The sequence below is a fragment of the Eumetopias jubatus genome, unplaced genomic scaffold, assembly GCF_037043125.1.
Source record: "Eumetopias jubatus isolate StellerSeaLion01/CBP00866 unplaced genomic scaffold, mEumJub1_p1.0 scaffold_12, whole genome shotgun sequence".
Lineage (NCBI taxonomy): Eukaryota > Metazoa > Chordata > Mammalia > Carnivora > Otariidae > Eumetopias > Eumetopias jubatus.
This window is the reverse complement of record NW_028274818.1, coordinates 111,738,395-111,757,821: the sequence shown is the minus strand read 5'-3', so window position 1 is coordinate 111,757,821 and position 19,427 is coordinate 111,738,395. Positions and strand designations below refer to the sequence as shown.

General features: G+C 45.3%; 1 pseudogene; it reads right to left on the bottom strand.

Moving 5' to 3' along the window:
- Window positions 1–13,480: 13,480 nt before the first annotated feature.
- On the bottom strand, window positions 13,481–19,095 carry LOC148162901 (acrosin-like; annotated as a pseudogene).
- Window positions 19,096–19,427: the final 332 nt, after the last annotated feature.

The following is a 19,427-nucleotide window of genomic DNA, read 5'->3' as shown; positions in this document are numbered from 1 at the left end:
CTCACATCCACCTGAAGCTGTTGATACCAACTCAAGGTTTACCACCACCACTTGTGTTCATGGCAGCAAGAAGCCATGTGACTGAAGAAACTGTCCTTCCAGAGCCTATGGCCCTTCTGGGCAGGGGAAATGTGGCTCAGACAGAGAGTGACTTCTGTGTCCTTCTGGGCAGGGGGACAGCAGCGGGCCTCTCATGTGCAGAGACAACGTGGCAAACACCTATGTGGTCGTGGGAGTCACAAGCTGGGGGTGGCTGTGCCTGAACTAAGCGCCCCGGAGTCTCCTGCCCATGTATATGCCCTTCCACAAAGTGAAATCAAGGTCCAGATAGCTTTACTGGCAAAGTCTACCATGCAAGGAAGAAATAATATGAATTTTACACTAAGTCTTCCCAATAGCTTAAACATGGAACACACTTCCCAATTAATTTTATGTAGCCAGCATTATCCTGATAGTGAGACTAACACAAAGATGTTGCAGGAAAATGAAACTACAGACCGATATTCTTCATGAACATAAACACACCGGTTTATTTTTAATTTTAGCAAATGAAATCCAGTAAGATATGAAAAGGGTAATACACTATAATAATAGTGGAGTTTATTCCAGGAATGTAATGTTTATTAAACATTCAAAAATTGGGGCGCCTGGGTGGCTCAGTCAGTTAAGCATCTGCCTCAAGTCATGATCCCAGGGTCCTGGAATCGAGCCCCACGTGGGGCTCCCTGCTCAATGGGGAGCCTGCTTCTCCCTCTTCCCCTTCCCCTGCTTGTGCTCTCTCTGTCAAATCAGTCAATAAAATCTTAAAAAAGAAAAGAGTTAAACATTCAAAAATTATTCAGTATATGCAAGAAGTGAAAGATAAAATGAACCCTGTGGTACTGGATATGGGTTGGAAACAGCAGTATGAACTCCTGTTTAATATATATGCAGATGGATAGATACAGAATCAGTACAGGCATGCATGTACACGTGGGTTAGGATACATGCCTGCATTGCCTGGTTTTGTGTTACCTACCTCAGGGGGCCTAAAATCAATCACATCTCAGGAGCAACAAGCATGCCTTGTGTCTAGATCTTGGTTTCCAATTAACATTCTCCAATGAAAGGAACTAGGTCATCTTAGAGAAATGCAGGACTGAGTTAGGGAAAATACAAGCCTGGAGCATTTTATAATATGAAAGTAAAGATATATTTAAATAAATGATAGGGTCACATGAAACAGACACAGTAGCCATGTGAAAGCACTCCCAATGGCCAAAGGTAGAACAATGTAAACAACAAATTAAATAATACAGTATTGGAATATCATCCAAAGTATCAAATATATGTGAGTCTATACTGCAAAAATAATAAATAGTGGGAAAGAGGCAAATACTCCCTACAGAAGAATTATAATTTTTTTAAGATTTATCTATTTATTTTAGAGAGAGAGAGCACAAGTGGGAGGGGCAGAGGGAGAGAATCCTCAGGCAGACTCCCCTCTGAGCACAGAGCCTGACAAGGTGCCCGAATCCACGACCCTGAGATCACGAACTGAGCCCATACCAAGAGTCGGACGCCCAACCAACTGCACCACCCAGGCGCCCCAGAAGAATTCTAAGTAGTATATGTAGATACTACACCTCACAGGAGCTGACACTTCATCAACACCACCCCCTAGTGTGCGCTAGACAGAGCAACTCAATTTCAAAGCATAAAGGATGGAGAGGGAACTGTGAATAAACCTGGAAAACACTACCCTGCCCAAGGGGCCAAGGTTTAGTTTCATCCCTGATGTCATGTGTACGCCATGGACTCCCCCATAGGAGTGAGGAGAAGGGTACTTCATCTCCATGGAATTCTTTGAAAAACTCATAATCTCAATAACCATGAGAAAACCATAAAACAATTCATATTAAGCGACATTCTACAACACATCTAATCAGTATTCCTCAAAACTGTCAAGGCCATATAAAGGCAAAGGAACACTGAGCAACTATCACAGACCACAAGAGATTAACGAGACTTGAAACATAGAAAGAATGTGGTACCCTGGATCGGACCTTGGAACAGGAAAATGACGATCATGGAAAAACTGGAAAAATATTAATAAACTCTGGAGTTTAGCTAATAATAATGTACAAATGTTGATTTATTAATTTTGACATACATACCTTGGTAATATAAGATTTAACGACAGGGGAACCTATCAACTGTCGAACCCAGGGGAACCTATCAACTGTTTCAACACAGTTGAAACTGGGTGAAGGGCATGTGGGAACTCTGTACAACTTTGCAACTTTACTGTAAATCTAAAATTCTGAAATAAAAGTTTATTTAGAAAAAGAGGTCAGTATAATTCACCAGATTAACAAAATAAAACAGAAAAACTCCCTGACCACTTCAATAGATGCAGAAAATTTTCTGACAAAATCCAACACTCATTCTTGATATTGAAAAGATAAATAAAAATATCCTAGCAAAGTAGGGGTAGAAGGGAATATCCTCAACCTAATAAAGGATATCTGTGAAGAAAAATCATGCTCAACACTTAACTTCACTACTAACATCGTACTTAGGGATGAAAGGCTTAATTATATGCCCTTCAGATCAGACACAAGACAAGTATTCCACTCTCAACCCTGCAGTCAACATTGCTCTGAAGGTCTGGCCAATTGAAGAAGGCAGGAAGGAAAAGAGGAAGGATGAAGGCAGACGGGCATCCAGTTTGGGAAAAAATTATATAAAACCCTCTTATTCACAGATGACTTGCTTTTCTATATAGAAACCCAAAGGGATCTACAAAAAGCCTACTAGAGATGGAAAACAGACACATGAAAATATGCTCTATATCACTAATGACCAGGGAAATGCAAATCAAAACCATAATGAAATGTCACCTCACACCTGTCCGAATACTTAAAATCAGAAAGACAAGAAATAACAAGTTTTGGCAAGGATGTGGAGAAAAGGGAACCTTTGTGCACTGTGGGTGCGAATGTAAATTGGTATACTTGGAAACTAGTACAGACATTCCTCAAAAAATTAGAAATAACATGTGATCCAGTAATTCCACTACTGGGTATTTACCTGAAGAAAACAAAAAGATATGCCCCCCCCATGTTTATTGCAGCTTTATTTACAATAGCCAGGATATGGAAGCACCACAAGTGTCCACTGACTGATGAATGGATAAAGACATGGTGTATAAACACATTGGAATGTTATTCTGCCATAAAAAGTAATGGGATCTTGACATCTGCAACAACATGGATGGACGTAGAAGGTATTATGCTAAGTGAAATAAGTCAGAGAAAGACAAATAACATATGATGTCACTTACATGTGGAATCAAAAACAAAAGGCAGAAACAGACCCATAAATACAGAGAGCGAACTGATGGTTGCCAGAGGGGTGGGGGTAGGAGGCAGGGCAAAATGAGTGAAGAGAAGTGGGAGATACAGGCTTCCAGTTATGGGATAAGTAAGTCATGGGGATGAAAGGTACAGCACAGCGAATACAGTCAGTGATACTGTGATAGTATCACATGGCGAGAGGTGGCAGCTACACTTGTGATGAGCACAACATACAGACTTGTCAATTCACTTTGTTGTCCACCTGAAACTAATGTAACATTGTGTCAGCGATACTTCAATAATTAAAGGCTGTTAGAGGGACACCTGGAAGGCTCAGTTGGTTAAGCGTCCCACTCTTGATCTCAGCTCAGGTCTTGATCTCAGGGTCATGAGTTCAAGCCCCACATTGGGCTCCATGCTGGGCATGGAGCTTACTTAAAAAAAAAAAAGTCTGCTAGAATCAATAAGTGAGTTCACCAAGGTTTCAGGATGCATAATTAATACACAGAAAATAATTATATCTGTATATACTAGCAATGAATAGTTGAAAATTGAAATTAAATAATATTTATAATAATATCAAAAGATGAAATCCTTAGGAATAATTTTGACAAAATATTGAAAAATGACCTGCACACTTAGACTAAAACATTGCCAGGGGAAATTAAACAAGTCTTAAATAAATTTTTTTGGAAAGATACACTGCGTTAATAGTTCAGAGGACTCGATATTGTTGAGATGTCATGTCTCCTCAAATTGATCTATAGAATTGGGCCTCCTGTCTGGCTCAGTCAGTACAGCGTGTGACTCTTGACCTTGAGGTAGTAAGTTCGAGCCCCATGTTGATTACTTAAAATAAAAAATCTTTTTTTAAAAAAATTATCTATAGATTCAACACAATCACAATAAAAGTTCCAGCAGGATTTGTTTTATAAATCAATAAGGTGATTCTAAAATTCACATGGAAATGCTAAGGACCTAAAATAGCCGAAACGGCTTTGAAAAAACATTTGAAAGATGTACACTACCTAATTTCAAGACCTCTTGTAAGCTGTACATAGTAAGATAGTGTGGAAATAGTGTCAAGTAAACTCGTTCAAAGGAACAAAACAGAGCTCAAAAGTAGAACCATACATATGAGGACAACTGATTTTCTTCAGAGATATGAAGCCACAGTAGAGAAAGAAGAGTCTTTTCAACAACTAGATATACACATACAGAAAAACGAGCATCAATCCATAGTTTACCATAAATAAAAATTAACTCAAAGGGACCATAGACCTAAATGTAAAACCTAAGACTCTCAAACTTCTAGAAGTAAACATCAAAGAAAATCTTTGAGACCTTACGTTAAGCAAAAATTTCTTAGATACGACACCAAAAGAATGATCTACAAAAGAACACATTAATTGAACTTAATCAAAATGCAAAAAGACATTATTTAGAGAATTAAAAAAAGCCATAGACTGGGAGAAAATATTTACAAAGCATATATCTGATAGAGGACTTATTTTCGGTATATAAAAAGAACTCTCAAAACTCTAAAATAAAAAGACAATGAAAAATTTTAAAAAGGCAAAAGATTTAAACAGACCACCAGAGAAGATATGTCAATGGCAGTCGGCACATGAAAATATGCTTAACATCACTAGCCTTTAGGGAAATGCACATGGAAACCACAGGATTTCCAGGTTGGTGAGCTCATGGCAGTGCTGGGAGGGTGGGGGTCTTGAGAGAACGCGAAGCTCCACAGCCATTCCCCCACATACTTTGCCCTATTCATCTCTTCCATCTGTCTCTTCCTGGATTGTATCCTTTTAACTAAACAACTAAACAACCCCAAACAAAAGAGCAAATTGTCTACGGTTAAATGCCCAAAGCCTGAAGGAGGAGATTCAGTGCTGGAACTTTCTGTGAGCCTGGCAGAGACAACAATGCCCAGATAGTGCTAGCCACAGATCCTGATGGCAGCGACCACTTCGGGAGACTGGCCACGGGAATGCTGTCACGTCAGCAGCTTGGCTAGGGAATGGACATCGGACTGGATGGTCAGGGAGGTCTCTGGTGCAACCTGATGACTGCAGCAAGATACAAGGAGGGAGTAAGCCCTAGGAGTTTTTATCCCACGGAAAACATGTCTCTCCTTTCTTTTCTTGTCTTTTCTTTTTGTTGTATCCATATTGAGAAGACGGATGTTGGCTGAATCTACTGTGGTGATCATTTCACAATCAATATAAATCAAACCACCCTGCTGCACACCTTAAACTTATACAGCAATGTATATCAATTATTTCTCAATAAAATTGGAGGGGAACAGGATGGGGCGCCTGGGTGGCTCAGTCAGTTAAACGTCTGCCTTTGACTCAGGTCATGATCCCAGGGTTCCGGGATCGAGCCCCGCATCGTCAGCTCCATCCTCTGGGGGGAGTCTGCTTCTCCCTCTCCTTCTGCACCCCCCTCAGCCCCATCATGCTCTCTCTGTCTCCCGCTCTCAAATAAAATCTTAAAAAAAAAAAACTAGCAGGGGGACAAAGGCCTCCTGGAAAATGGGAAAGAAGTCCTTTTGCATTTGAAGAGTTCGTTGGTTTTCTGTGTGGAACTTCCCTTTGCATAATGATGAGTTGAGTACTGCCGCTGTTGTTCTGAGATGGTCTTACTTAGAAACCATGAATGTAACATTGAAAGAGCAACTGATTACGATTCATGAAAAATATGGTTATCATATTTCAAAGATTTCTTATTTCTTGTGTTGTGATCCAACTAACATCAAAAGTGTATTTGAAAGGCTTCACAGGTTTTATTCTCCAAAAGAATATCCAAAATTTATGGGATACTTGTTGTGTTGCATATACAGGACATTACCACTGGATATGACGGCGGCAAGCCTAATCAGAAATCAGTGTTGCCTGTGAGTAAAAACAGCAGAGTGATTACATCCCCTTCTCAAAATGGCTGTGTTGGTGGTCCTTGGACGAGCAGCACGGAACCAAAGACAAAGTACTCTGCAGAGACGTGAGTACTCCCTGACCCGGAGATGGGAATCACAGAGCCTTATTGGAAGAAGAATTGAAGAAGCTCATTTAAGCTCGGATTTAAAATTGGTTTGGGCCCAGTTAAGGATGAAACAGAACAACCAAGAGAACTATGCATTGAATTCGTGTGAACATTCTCTACCTCATCTGGGCAAATATTTTCCTTTTATTTCCTTTCTTTCTGGTCAGCTGACTAAACTAGTTGTATAAATTTGAAATGAAATGGTCTTGAGAGAAGTTATTCAAATTTTTCATAATCTTGAACCAAAGTCATTACATTAAAAGTATTAGAGTAACACAGTTTTTCCTTTAACAGAAACATAATACAAACGTGATTTTTCTAATTAAAGTATGATTAAGCTTAGTTCTATAGTCTTATAACTGTGTACAGTACATTTTCTAAAAAGGCATGTAAGTGTTATGTCCTTGTACAGTTAAGGAAAGTATTCATAAAATTGGCAAAAAAGTGGACTGTTCTCCAATCACTGTGGTAAAGTGCCATTGTTACATCATAGATATTAATTCATAAATTAGAGTATTTGAAATAGGGTATTTAGCATTTGCAGTTTATTTTCTTAAGATTTATGTATTTGAGAGAGAGAGAGAGCACACATGTGAGCATGGGGGGCGGGCTGTGGGGGTAAGGGCAGAGGGAGGGAGAAAATCTCAAGCAGACTCCCCACTGAGTGCGGGACCCAATGTGGGGCTCCGTGGGGGGGCTTGACCCCATGACCCTGAGCTCATGACCCGAGCCAAAACCAAGAGCTAGACACTCAACCCATTGAGCCAACCAGGCACCCCTAGCATTTGTGGTTTAAAAGAGTGTTATAATATCTCCTTCAACACCTCTGCTAAAGATGCTCATGGTGTAGTATACATTTATTATATGTATCTAAAATTTGATGTTCACTATACAGAAAGTAAGAGTGGGAACACTCCTGGTTTTGCTCTTGTCAGATTTCTCAGTGCCTTCTCAGTCTGGTGTGAACTGATACAGTGCTCCTGCATTGAGTATGAATTAATCAGTTAATTTAGCAGACAGCTAAAGAAAATATTTTCAAACTACCTAGGTGCTTCCTCTTTACCTCACATGGGTTTGCTGACTTAAGAAGAAAATCTGAGAAAGAAGCTCTGAATCTACTCAAAAGTCCAGTTTTATAAGTAGATTTATTCCTTTATCAGATGAAGTAATGCTAATTTTACTAAGACACAAAAACAGATTTTAGGTATTAATGAATCACTAACGCTAAAGGCCAGTTTATTCTAACATTTTGTGGCCTCTGTAGAATTTGTGATCACGTGAGTTCCGTTTATCATCTTAGTGTGGAAAAATGTTTTGGAAGTTCACTTCTGGTGGATTCTGTGGTCTTCTGAACAAGACCTCACAGAGAAGTGCTGTTTGAACTTTTTCAAGTGCACCCTGTCCTGTATAGCTCTCAGAGTGCCTGGGCGCGTGCGGCAGAGTTAGGAGGTAGCAATCACAGGCCTTGGATAGACTCACACTAAACAATTTACCTAGAGGAGATAGCAGTGGTATTAGAGAATTTATTTCCTTTACAAAGAACAGTATAAGGTTGGAAATGATTGGAATGTTCATTAAATCTTGGTCTGTTGCAGCTGTCAGCTAACATTTGCTTAAAATCATAGGATCCAAATATAATTTTCAAATTTTTATATTTCCACTATTAATTTGTTCCTTCCTTACCTTCTTATAGATGGATGTCGCATGACTAGAGTAATAGCTAGCCAAATGCAGAGCACCACTTTTCTGAATAAGGTTATTTTCAAAGGCTTTGCACTAAAGAAGCAATGTGTAGAATGATTTGTTTTATTGCTTTTAGGAATGTTGACTGTAATTTTGGAAGTGGCCTATATTCAACAAAGTGGTCTTCACAATGCTGTGTCTGTGTGTACAGTATGTACCTTTAGGGTGAGTAATAGTGTTTCAGTGACTGAGGGATGAAGTAGGGCTGCAATGATAGGACAGCCTGCTCATCATCACTAGAGCCACGTCACAATGACCGTACTGTATTCACGAGAGAACATTTTGACTGCTTTAATACACTTAAGTCATGTTACTCAAGGAAAAGTTATTGAAGTTTGGATTCTTATCTCAGAAATTAAACAATCTAAAATTAAATCAACCAATTTTCTATTCCTGGCATATACAGCCTGAAGAATCATTTGACCCTAACCACACTCCGGAATCTGTCTGAGCATGGAATTTAGCATCTCTTTGGCACAGTGGCACACATTTGCCTAACAAAGTCAGTTCAGTGATAGCTCAACCCAGCCAGGAGAGATGCAAGGGCTGGCTGGGTAGGTTCACCCCTGGGCTCTGCATTGTCTCTCTTCTTCTTTATGAAAATATCATGGACATGAATGAATTCTCCCTGAGCATGCAGATCCAAACTGGGGTTCTCTAGAGCTTTGGGGAGAAAGAATTAGTGGGGCAAGATCAAAGCATATATTGGAAATAAACAAACCGTATTAAGGTCAATAAGGTGGCACATGATGCTTCTTGTGAAGAGCAAACCTATCATCACCCTAAACGTGGAGGATGAACTGACTGTGGGCAAATTGTTGACTTGTGCTAAATTTGGGTTTTTTAGTATCTTATTAAAGAGGAATCTCTACAATGTAACATGGGGCTTGAACTCAGGACCCCAAGATCAAGTGTCCCACACTCTACTGACTGAGCCAGTTGCACACCCTGAGGATTTTGTTTTAAATATAAAGTGTTCTGTTTGGGTGTAGTAACTTCAGCAGACAGGGCAGCTCTGGGAGTTTGGATACTTTGGAATATCTTTATATAGGATAGACCTGGCTTAATGGAGAAATTGTTCTATGGCTGTGGCTATTGTTATGTCTTTCAGATGTTTTCCATTGATGTTTGTGATGGCCTGAAAAATCCAAATTCTGTTTGAATGAATTTAATTTTATACTTATTTCTACCTCCTCCTTTCCCTATGTGCACTCCCACATTTTGTTGCTGTCAAAAGTTACTGCCCTATTACCTCATGATAAATCTTAACAATATTCATTTCGAATGCTTTAAATATATATATAGACTACACTTGTGGATAAAAACCCCACACATGACATATTATTACACACCTATAAGAATGGCTAAAATTCGGGGCGCCTTGGTGGCTCAGTGGTTAAGCGACTGCCTTCGGCTCAGGTCAGGATCCCCAGGTCCTGGGATCAAGCCCCATGTCGGGCTCCCTTGCTCAGCGGGGAGTCTGCTTCTCCCTGTCCCTCTGCTCTTCCCCCTGCTTGTGCTCGCTTGTGCTCACTCTCTCTCAAATAAATAAATAAAATCTTTTAAATTGTTTTTAAAGATTAAATTAAATCAAAAAGACGGAGCACACCAAGTGTTGGCAAGGAGCTGGAGGAACTCGAACCCTCAGATACTGCTGATGGGGATGTAGAGTGTTGAAACTGCCTTGAAGACAGGTTTTGGCAGGTTTTAAAAGTGCTCACCATACACGTACCATATGATCCTGCGTGTAGGTACTTAGCCAGGAAACATGAAAGCATATGCCATACAAAGACTTGTGTACAAATGCTCATAGCTGCTTTATTTCTACTGACCTAAAACTGTAAAATCCATCACCTGGTTAGAGAACCAAGTGGTGGGGCAGTCACATAGTGGAGCGCTGGGTGGCAACAAGGACGAGACGCAAGGACTGTCCAGTCTACAAGGACTGGAATACACTGTCACATGGATAAACCTCAAAATGATTATGCTGAGTGAAAGAAGCTAGACCAAAAAAAAAAAAAAAAAAAAAGAGCACTCGCTGTATGATTGCATTTATTAATTTTTTTAAAATGCAAACAGATCACAGTGAGAGAAACAGAGTAGAAGTTGTAAGGGCCGGGGAGGGAAGGGGCTGGAGGGATTACGGAGTACCCCAAGGAAGACTTTGGAGTGATGGGCAAGTTCACTATGTTGATTGTGGTGCTGGTTTCCCGGGTGCATTCATATGTCAAAACTTACATCTGCCATATAACCCAGCCATTCCACTATCTGAATACCTACCCAAGAGAAGTACACAGGCCCAACTATTGTGGCCAGAAGCAGGTCACTGACGATTCTTTACCAAGAATATAGTTTCTGCAGAAAACTCCATTAGGCTAATTTTTGTTTCTTGATGAGTTTTCTACGCATTAAAGAAGAACTACCTCCATTTTTTCCACTTCCATTTAAAATATACTAAAATTATATTTATTGGGATCTGGTTTTCCTTGTAAATATAAGATTTCTTATATTGGGGGTGCGTGAGTGGCTCAGTCGGTTAAACGTCTGCTTTGGTCAGCTCATGATCTTAGGGTCCATGGATCAAGTCCCACATCGGGTTTCCTGCTCAGTGGGGAGCCCGCTTCTCCCTCTGCCTCTGCATCTTCTCTCTGCTCATGCTCTCTCTCATGCTATCTCTCAAATAAATAAATAAATAAATCTTAAAAAAAGTTTTCTCATATGGATCAAATTCGCAATTAGAACTTGTGCCTATACACATCTTAGGACTGTTATTCCCGAATGCTCAGGATTCAGGCTTTTACCACGTGCACAGGTTTAGCCACCGTCAAACCATCTTGTTACTGTTCCTAGCAATAAAAGTCATTATGAATTCTGGTTTTAAGAAAATACTTATCATTTGCCTAAACCATCCCACAGAGAAACAGTGAGCATATCCCTCAGTTGCCTAGATGCCCCTTGGTGCTGGCTCATTGTACAGCCTGTCCAGTTTTCCCCTGTTCTTCTTGTCTCTGTGTGCAGCAGTATCTGCTCCGGGACCTGTAAGCCATTTTCAGGGTTAGAGTATCCACAGGGATATGAAGGCAGATCAGAGACTCACTTAACTTGTCAACAACTTCATTCATAATTAAAAAAAAAATGACAATTGGAACATCTATTCATTTTGCAAAAATCAGTGAATTTGATTTAAACCAGTATTGGCTTATATGTGGGGAAATGAGTACATTGAGGGAAAGCTAAAGCAGGGGGCTAGATAACCCCTCCCAGGAAGGCAATGTGGCACTATATCTCGTAAGTACGCCTACCACACAATGTAATTTGAGAAGGTGAGTCCCTGTGTACTAATAGGAAAATAACTCTAATTTGCTAAATGAAACAGGAAGTCAGAATAGTATGAACAGTGACTAAATAAGAAGAATATTATACGTAAATCTATTCGTGGGCATGGAAAGTTTCGGAAGATACACAAGACACCATCAGTTGGATTCTGCAGGCTCTACCCAATCCATGGCCTCCCATCAGCGCTCCCTGAGCATAAGCCCTGTCTCCCCAGGAAGGAGACCCAAGTGTCAGCGACAGATGACAGGCCCAATGAGGAGAGAAGGGAAAAACTAAGGACAATTATTTGAGCATGTGAAAGGAGAGAGTGCCAGGAGAATCCGTTCTGGATCCTGGGAAGCTCTGAGGAGGAGGGATGATCTGTAAGTGGAAAGAAACCACTGGTACTATAGCTCCTCCAAATTTGTCCCAAATCCTCCGCACCCACCCCTACTCCCTAGCCTGAGCACATCTTGCCACACCATTCCCACCTGCAAGCTCAGGGTTCAGGACTGCCCAGGAAGGGTGAGGGCAGGTCCTGAGTTGCTGCCATGGGTGTTTCTGCTCTTTGGACTGTGTGGCCTATGGCTTGGGGTTTGTCTCACTCTGTGACTGACATTGAGTTTTGTCCAGTGTTTAGAGGGTTCCTGGTGTCTGACACCAGGGTACAAAGCTTATATACCCATTAGGGAGGTTAAGAAACTGACTTTAGAAGAGACAGACAAAAGCCAATGAAAGGAATCATGGACATGCCAACTCTAATCTTAGAAATGTTGGCTCTCAGTGAAGACAGATAAAATTTGTTTTTTTTATTTTATCAATGTTAATACACTACAGAGTCATGGGCCACCCAGATTAATTTGCAAGTCCCCTTAGGTAGCCTAGGCATTCCAGGGCTCATAAGGGCACAGACAAAATACACCCGAGTGCCCCTGCATAAGTATAAGGTTACCCAGCATCTCATCACCAGGTGGCTCTAGAGCACTCATCTATAAGCATGTATGGACTGTCACGCTCTGCTCTGAAAACTTCACATCTGTCCTACTTTCATTGTCACACAACCCTCTGGCCATATTCCCAAAGCCACATAGCTGATGAGGGGTAAAGTAGGGGGTTTATTTGAACCCAGGTAGACTGACGAATCGTGAAAATACTCATGCCTGCTTCATCATTCCCTGTTGCAGCCCCAGCAGGAAAAGTCAGGGTCCTTGGCCTTGCTCACCCAAAGTTCCTCCCTCATGCTCCTGTACCCTATGCCATCTATCTTTGCAACCAAAACATAGGACCATATTGCACTTGAAACATGTGCACACAGTGAACAGGTGACCAGGTATGAGACTGTTGCTTGTTGCAGCAACGGCCCAGCCAGGAGCCCAGGGGTTTCTTTCTGGAGCCTGCCATCTTTATTTCTCAAGAGGCTAATCCATCATTTAGGCTTGATCTGGGCCCTGACCAGAGTGGGCAGTTGACCTGAGGCCATTGAGATCTCTTTCTCAGGACATCACAGATGGACATAAGCAATTCTGGTTGAGGGCAGACTCCTGCCTGGGGTTGGCCATGTGGACTGAGCATCAGATGGCCACGCTACAAAACTTCAGACTGGGGTCATTCTCCAATGGACTCAGACCCACATCCCTCCTTCTGAGTCAGCTCACCTCACAGAAGTGCTGTAGGGCCCAACTGCACTGATTTAATAAGCAGAGACTCTGAGTGTGAGATCCAGACCATACCGGCCTGTCACCACAGATCGCCTTGTTCCAACTTCAAAAATCTAGATTTAGGAAACCACAATGACCCCTGACACACAAGCATTTCCACCCTATTTGAGGGTGACAGAGGGAAGACAGATTTGCTGGGGGTGAGTTTGGATTATGTTGGGGAGGGCAGGTAGGAAGAAGTCCAGAAATCATCCCTTCATAGATTAGATAGATAGATAGATAGATAGATAAATTTATGTTTATATTTATTGATTTCATCTTTGTTTTCTTGGGAGTAAAGTGCTCACTGGGTCTGTTTGGAGTGGGGTCAGATCAGGAGGCAGCGGTCTGTTCTGGGAGATCTGTGGTCTCCATTTTGTAATACCCCTTTTCATTAGAAAAGGTCTTCCCCTTCAAGATCTCTGTGATTTGCTGTAGTTGCTTGGCAACATAAAGTACTTGGGGAGATTTAGTGATAGGTGAGGGAGCAGGTGGGAGTGGGGGTGGGGCTGGAGTTGGTGCCGGGGGTTTGGGTCAAGGTCGAGGTCAAGATGCAGGGGGGCTGGGAGGAGGTCAAGGAGGGTGTTGGAAGTACCAAGGAGGGCGAGCAGAAGGGCGGGCAGAAGGTTGTCAGGCCGGGATTTCTTGAAAAGTCTGATGGGGAGGGGTGGGCGATTGAGCCATGTGCAAGGCATTAGAACCAATCTTGGAAGCAGTCCAGTTCAGGTAGGGCCAGTTGGCCATGTAGACTCCAGGACACTTAGTTCAGGCACAGTCTACCCCCAGCTTGTGACTCCCATGACCACATAGGTGTTTGCCACGTTGTCTCTGCACATGAGAGGCCCGCCGCTGTCCCCCTGCCCAGAAGGTCACAGAAGGCACTCTCTGTCTGAGCCACTTTTCCCCTGCCCAGAAGGGCCATAGGCTCTGGAAGGACAGTTTCTTCAGTCCCATGGCTTCTTGCTGCCATGAACACAAGTGGTGGTGGTAAACTTTGAGTTGGTATCAACAGCTTCAGGTGGATGTGAGAAGGGGATGGATTGTCACGGGTCTCCTTGCAGTGAGGAGGGAAGATAAGCCACCCATGTGTCCATGTGTGAGGCTTTATGCATGCATGGGCATGTGTGTACAAGTGGATTGGAAGGTTTTGTATTCTGGTGAGGAGAGGTAAGCCTTCTCTTCTAGGGTGGTGTTCGGGTGGTATGATCTCTGTGTCACGGTGGGATAAAGCTCTCTGTGTGGTGACTGGTTCTTTGTAGGGGCCCCAGGTATCACCTCCCATCCTCACTGCTATGAGATGGGACCAGGGAAAGGGTCACTGAAGCAGGTCCCTGGAGGGAGTGGAGTTCAGGGATTCACAAAAGAGGTGTTGACAGGGAAAGGGGTGCCCGAAGGAAAGTTACCTGGCAGGTGTCGATCTTGCCTTCAGGGTACCCTGCACACCCATTGGTTGGACAAATGCACCCATTGTACCACTCTGTGGAGTTACAAATTCGAGTTCGATGAGGTTCCCACGGGCCTCCTGCAGTGTCGGTGCGATCCTGTAGGCTACAGACAGGCTGCTCTGTGGTCAGCGATCACAGAAGACATGTTTTGGGAAAGACCTGCCTCCTCCCTCCACGGAACCCCCATCAACTTGAAATGCTCTACTTCAACCTAAAATCCATGAAGGTCAATGCCCCTGGCTTCTCCTCAGACACTTGTGAAGCATGCGGAGTGTTGGAGGCATATGCAGGTGAAGAGGAGGTGCAGTGCATGGAGGATGAGCAGATGTGGCTGCAGGAATGTGTGTTGATGCCAGATGATTATTCACAGCTACAGCCAGGATGTGTCACCTCATTTACACCCCACAGTCACCCCCTGTGTTAAGCGCTGTTACTCATCTTGCCTCGAATCAAGAGCTTGGAGCACCACTTGCCCAAACACTCTTGTAGGGATGTGGTGTGGCTTGGATTCGGACCAAGGTTTTCCTCTCTACACTCAAATCCAGGACACACATTTCATTTCCCCACAGTACGGCTCTAAGTCCCCCTCATTGCTTCTTATCCCCCGTTAAACCCCTCAGCTCAGTTCTGGACAGGATCTGCTGGAGTTGGGCAGATGAGTCCCTCCCTGCACGCCTCCCATCCGTTTTGAAGTTACAGAGAAGGAGCAGCTACAGGATGGCCTCCACACACACAGATCTGTCAGGGGCATGGGTGGTTGGAATAACCGGAAGGCAGGTCAGAACATCCTGTACAGCCCCAGAGGCTCCATCATGATCTTTGGATTAAGAAAGGCCCAGCCCAGGCTATGATTCCATCAGCCAACCTCACACCTGGCTATAGGGGCAGCTATCCCCTCTTCATCAAGTGGCCTCCCCCCACCACAGCCACACCCACAGCCCAGCCACAGCCTGGTGGGTGGGTCTGAAATCGCCTGCATCCGGGTGGAGAGGTGGCGGATCACACTTGGAACATGGCAGTGGAGGCCAAGTGGGAAGCCAGAACCAAGTGGAGGAAAGTGGATGGAGCTAGGCACACAGCATTCAGACTGTGTGTTTGTGTGGCTTGGACTGTGTCTCCAGGCCCTTTAGGTCAACTTTGCATACCACCCAAGCAGGGTTAGTTTTGTCCTTGCACTGTCCCCACGGCAGGGGTGACATGGAAATGACCACCACAACAAGCCTGGTCGCTTGTGGTGACCTTTTAGATCTATGGAAGAGACAGATGACCTGGAAGAGAACAGGGTTTTCTCAATCCCAACACCTTGGCTTTAAATGCTAAAAAGTCCACAAGAACCTGAAATTCAATGGAAAAGGAGGATTACCCCAGAAGCATATGGGCTCAAGGAGGAGGTAGAAAAAGGAAGGTCTGCAAGAATGTCACAGAAATTTGGAGGCTGGGGATTTCTTTAAGACTTGGCCTTACCAGTGGGGGAGGGATTCACCAGAAGATGGTAGAAATCCCACTAAGTTGAGGAGGATTCTAGAACAAAAGAGGCCTTGTTTGATGTCCAGGGTGTAGCTGGGAGCCTATAATCCTTTTGAGAGATAGGACAGCAAAGGTGGTGGTAGGGTTGGGAGTGTAGATGGGAACGCTGAGATCAGCCCCCCAGGGACTCCAAGAACCCTGGGACACTGCGCACCTGTTTGCGTGGGTGGGCAGAGCAGGGTAGGCCGGGGGTGGGACAAGAAGAATGCTCTAGAGGCCTCAGCAGAGCTATGGACATCAATAGCCAGATAGAGGTTGATACCCCAGGTCGGGGAGGGAAGGGCCAGCAAAGGCCAGTGAAAACGGGTGTGCCCGGGAGGAGAAGCAACCCAATCAGAGAAGGAGGGCAGCCTTGAGCGAGGGAAGAAGAGTTACAGGAAGCATACTGAAACTACCAGGGTTTTGTCACCAGAATAGGCTGAGTTTTGAACCCCAAATGACTGAAGTGCCTTGAATTAGGAGCCCTCAGTTTTCCATTATCAAGGGACAGAAGAGCTTTCAGTCTCTCTTCTCATCCCCAATGTGACTGGGTAAAAAGTCCATGTGGTCAGCTATGGAAAGCTGAAATGCCTAACCTACTCATTAAACCGTTGCTGCCCTGGCCCCAGGCATGCTGGCCTGCCAAGAACCCTGTCCCCTCTCTGCAGAGAAATCGTAGTCACTCGGGTGCGGAGGGTGGATTCTCGCATTGTGACCAGCAAGGGTGGTGAGCAGAGGTTCACTGAGGTCTAGAGGGCTGGGCTCTGGGGTCTCAGAGCTCAGAGAGCATGTGACATGGCCCTTCCACTGACAGTTGGGGAAATGGATGTCCAGAGAGGAGAGGAGTTGGCCCGCAACCACAAAACCCCATCTCGAGCTCTTCTCCAAGTGCCATTTCAGGGGACAATCCCCCATTTCCAGAAGGTAGCAACTGGGGTTCCAGGCCCCAGATAGAGCCACAGCCGATACCCCATTCCAAAAAATGCCCAGGTTCTCCTGGTGCTGCATGCACCCTTCCACCCGGCGACCACACGAGCCATCAGTGGTGAGGTTGTGGACAGGGGACTCGGCTGCCAGTTTCTCCCACTCTAAAAGGGGACAGTGTCCCGGAATCTGGTGGACATCACCACTAGGCACCACATATGGCCCCTGCACTGCAGAGACCACTGAGGGAATGACCAGCAGTGCCCCTACCACTGTGAGAACCCCTCCCATACTCACCTTTCTCTTTCAAGAATCCCCAGGCAGCCACCCAGCAGGCCTGGGGAACTCCAGGTTGGCCTGCCCTAAATTGGGGCACGCGGCCTGTTCCGATGAATTGCCCACAGGGAACGGGAGGGGTGATCTTCATGAGAGCGATGTCATTGTGCTCTAAACTGGGGATGTATTTCTCATGAATGATGATTCTCTCGACATATCTCTCCTGTTGAGGTGGCTTCGCTGGCTTATCGTTCCCATACATAGTTTCCCTTGCTCCAAAAATCAGTCTCCAGTCATATACTTTTCTGTGGGCACAGAGGCAAGCCAGGTCATCCTCAGAAAGGAAGGGCTCGACAGAAACCTCTGGTGACCATGATCCTCAGAGCCCTCCCTCAGCAAGTTCCTGGGCCCACCCACTCATGGCCTGGTTGCCACATGGCCCAGAGCCCCAGGGAGACTGTGCACAGGGAGCCCTGGAGAATGTCTTTTTCTGGGAAGAGCCTTTCTGAAGACCTCCCTCCACGCGCTCCCTCATGGACTTTTTGGAGACGAAGCAGTGGGCAGCAGTAAGCAGCCAATGGGAGTTCAGCAAGGTGCCTCCGCACGCATGGTACCTTCAGTTATTGTGGGACATGAATACCTGGAGGCTGACCATCCAGGGCCAGGCCCCGATTGTTCCATCCTGCCCTCCGACGATACGGCCACTTCCCAGTGGGTTCTGCCTGAACCCTAACCCACAGGGGGCACTGGGGTGAGACCAGGGGCACAGTTCAAACCAAGAAGAGGCAAAGCCTGTCCTCGCACCTGCACGATGGGGGAATCAGGGCTAGGGGGCTGGGCAAAGGGGGCAACCGGGAACGTGGAGGGTCCGAGGGGGAGCTGCTGAGGAGAGGCGCTGTCAGGGTGGTAGGGAAGCAGGAAGCTGCAGGCTTCAGGAACTGGTTTTGAGGAGTATGGGTTCTGGGGTCTTGTGGGTGTAGCCCCAAGGCGAAAAAGAAGTCGCCATAGGAAGCAGGACTGATGATAAGGGACCTAGAAATATGGGAGATCCCGAGGCAGGGGGGAGGCTAGAGGAGGTGAGAGAGAGGTGTAATGGCTTGAGGTCTTTAGAGCCAATTTTGGGCAGGAGACTCAGAGAACAGCCGCAGGGGTCTTGGGGCTGCAGTGTGGGTTTGGATGGTGGCAGGAGGAGGGAGAGTAACCAAGGCAGGTCCAATGATCCCAGGTGTGGGAAGCAGTGGGGGTCCAGGGGTGGAAGTTCTGGGAACTGGGGCGAGGCCACAAGATTTTGGGGGTACCTTGGGGGCTGTCAGAGTCTAGGTGGAGGCGGGACCCTAGAAGAAAGCCATGACAATACCCTGGGGTCTTTGGGGTCAGCCACAGTTGGGGCACCTCAGTATCTGTGGGAAGAAAGGGGTTTCTAAAATTTGGGACTTGATGTGCAAGAGGCAGTGAGGTCAGTCTCTAGGTGAGGGAAGGACCCCAGCGTCTGTGCTACGGGAGGCATAGGAGCGCAGGGATCAGCCCTGGGGTCTCTCGGCTGATGAAGCTGGGAGCAAGGATGGTCAGAGTTGGGGATGTGGGTCACACCCGTGAGACCCAGGGCACTACTAAGGCCCAAGCTTGGCCTCCTTCCTAGCCCTGGACAGAGGGAGTCTGGGTGGGGCTTGCTATTCAAAAGACACTCTTTCCACCCCCCGGAGGTGTCCCTGACACATACTCACACGTGGCGTTATCTTTGGCAACCACAGACACTGCCAAGGCCAGCAGAACGGCAGTTGGAAGCATCTCTATCATACTCCTGCCCCAGCCTGGCCTGGAAGCCCAGTGACCTCACACAGCTCTGTGGCCTCCTGACCAATCAACATGGCTACATCCCCCCAAACCCCCCAATAGTCAGGCCAGGCAGGAGCCCTTTAGCTTAACCGGTCCAGGCTGAAACAAGATGCCAGCTTTCTGTACAGGCTCCTCTGCACCCCTCGGGTGATGGGGGCTCATGTGCAGCCCCCTCCCTCTGTCCGAAGGCCAGGATCTGCATTCCCAGTTACCCTTCAAAGATTCCGTATCATCTGAGGATCCAGTTTTGTGCAGTGTCAGGGTCTGCCCCTCATGCAAGCTGCAACCACAGT